The 2,826-nt window shown below is 43.5% G+C and overlaps 1 pseudogene; it reads left to right on the top strand.

The window, feature by feature from the left end:
* Window positions 1–60: 60 nt before the first annotated feature.
* LOC102754516 lies at window positions 61–1,808 on the top strand (annotated as a pseudogene).
* The last annotated feature ends 1,018 nt before the right edge of the window (window positions 1,809–2,826 follow it).

A 2,826-nucleotide genomic window follows, 5' to 3' on the forward strand; every position in this document is an offset into this window, starting at 1 on the left:
ATCTGAGCAATAGGAGGCATGCTGGGAACTGCACTTCCTCCTAGGAGCTTTCAGAAAAACCACAGGGCTCTCGGTCAGGGCCACTGCCCCCAAGGAACCGACAGGATGGCTGAGGGCAAGGCTGGTGGTGCTGCTGGCCTCTTTGCCAAGCTGGTACAGAAGAAGCTCAGCAGGGCCCCGGAGAAGGTACTGTAGAAGTTGGGGAAAACTGTGGAAACCAAAGATGAGTGGTTTGAACAATGCGCCAACAATTTTACCATCAACAGGCAGAAGGCCTCGAACTATATAAGGAGCTGAAGAACTTCCTTAGTACAAAGTGATGCATGAAAGCTCAAAGAGAGGGTCAGAAACCCTGCAGGAGATCTATAGCAGTGAGTAGAGCGGTCTTGAGGAGCTGGAGGCCATTGTAGGAAATACTGATCTTCTTTGAGAAGACTATGAAGAGAAACTAGCTGACCAGGACTTTAGGACCATGGAAAACTATGTGGCCCAGTTTGGTGAGATTAAGGAAAGAATCACCAAGCGGGGTCAGAAACTCATGGACTATGACAGTGCCTGACACCACCTGGAGGTGGTGCAGAATGCCAAGAAGAAAGATGAGGTCAAAATTGCCAAGGCAGATGAAGAGTTCAACAAAGCCCAGCTTGTGTTTGAAGATCTGAACCAGGAACTACTAGAGGAGCTACCTGTTCTTTATAATAGTCATATAGGCTGTTCTGTGACCATCTTTCAAAACATTTCCAACTTGGAGGATGTCTTCTACAGAGAAATGAGCAAGCTGAACCACAATCTCTATGAAGTGATGAGCAAACTGGAGAAGCAACATTCCAACAAAGTCTTTTGGCGAAGGGACTATCAAGCAGCAGCAGACACTCTTCAGTCATCTCTTCCCCAGTTCAAACATCTACAGTCTCTAGCCCTCCTACCTCACCTACCAGTCCCTCTACACTTTCCTTGATAAGTGAGAGGGACTCCATCTCAGCAAGTGAAGAAGAGCTAACATCAGATCCAGCTCAGGGAGAAGATAACTCTGAGATTAAAGAAGAGCCATTGAAAGAAACGGAAATAGACAAAGATGCTGAAGCAAACTCCTCTGAGGGAAGAGCCTCTACCAGCCTGCAATGGCCTTACCCAAGCCCAGCCCTCTACTACCCACCCCACTGAGAGTGGCGAGTCCCAGGAGGAAGTTTTCCCTGGTTCCCCAGCTCCATCCCCAGGCAGAGCCCTAATTCCTTTGGAATAGCCTGCATCTCTCCCAGAAGTTGTCTTCTGAACCCGAACCTCAAATGAAGGGTCTGAACAACAAAAGAAGAGAGCCCCTGGCTAGAGGACCTCAGCACCCTTTTATTAGGCCTCCTCCACCCAAAGCTACTCCCAGTTCTAGGATCTCCTCAGGGAACATACCCTCCAGTCCTACAGCCTCTGAACATGGTTCACGCACCAGCCCTAGGGCCTCCTTAGAGGCTGGGACTCCAAGTCTTAGTTCCAGGGCCACGTTTGAAGTTTCTCTTGATCCACAGCCACCACAGAAGCCAGTAAGAACTTCTGAGGACAGAGAAAAGGAAAACACCAACAATCTGAACCCAGATCTTTGTACTTCCCTCACCTCGATGATCTCTCAGGTTTTTTCAGAATCTGACAAGGCAAATAAGATGGAAGACAAAGAAGAGAACAATAAACTTATATTGACTGATTTCCCTGAGAGCCAAGGTCTCCAGCTTCATGCCTCTGTGGTTCCAGAAGACAGCAACATCACAACACCTGAGCTTCAAGAAGAGGTATCTACAGTTCAAAGTGCACAACTCTAAAGAGTAACTGCCAAGACCTCCCACATATATACAGCTCCCAGAGAAACTCTTCAGCTAGAGGGTACATTAGTCACAGGGACTTAAGGTCTAACATTCATTTCTAGATTCTCAATGTGGATGCTGGTTGTCTCTGAAGACCTAGCATTAATGGAGGCTGAGGAGCAGACTTAGAGGAGGGAGGCGGGCAGGCAGGTTTGGGAGAAGAGGTTTTTAGACTCAGGGAATATTTAATTCAGATTTTAGCATTGTTAGAATAATAATACTTTATATATTAAATAAAGTGGGGCTAAAATGACTATAACAAGCAAAAGCATCTATAGCTGCATACACACAACCATACATACTCAGAGAATAGGAAACAAATCTTTGATTTACCGCTCATTTTTCAAGACTTAAAGCCAAAAGAACATATTTTAAGATTGTTAAATAAAGCATTATTCTATGAAAAAAATTTTGAGCAATAAAATGGCAAAAAATGCATATCTATCAACAATTGAATCTAAAAATCAGAATAAGTGAGCAAGGAATCTAATGAATAACATAAACTGATTAATAAAATAGAACCAGAGACATGGAAACATGGAACAGACTGAAAAATCTCAGAGGGAAGAGATTAACCAAAGAATTTATGTGCATATTTGCATTACCCATGGTCACAGACATTATGGTGGTGAAGGCCTGGGACAGGGTGGGATCTGGGAGGAGAAGGACAATGGGGAGAAAAAGAGAGTGGGGGGACATCTGTAATACTCTCAACAATAAAGATTTTTTCTTAAGTGGAGGTCTTGGCTGACTTAGTTCCAATGATAAAATCAGACCAATAGCCTCAAAATATTCTTTATTGATTAATTAACAAATTTGTGTTGACTAATTTTTACCAGCTCTCAGAGATGACTTGTGAAGTATAAGATATAGCTTGTGCTTTTTAGATGCTAAAAATATATAGAATTGTTGCATAAAGATTTAAGAAAGCAAAATCAAAACCCTACCATTTTATTTCCCTACTAGAGGCTCAATG

This window comes from Myotis davidii, unplaced genomic scaffold (genome assembly GCF_000327345.1).
Source record: "Myotis davidii unplaced genomic scaffold, ASM32734v1 scaffold2837, whole genome shotgun sequence".
Lineage (NCBI taxonomy): Eukaryota > Metazoa > Chordata > Mammalia > Chiroptera > Vespertilionidae > Myotis > Myotis davidii.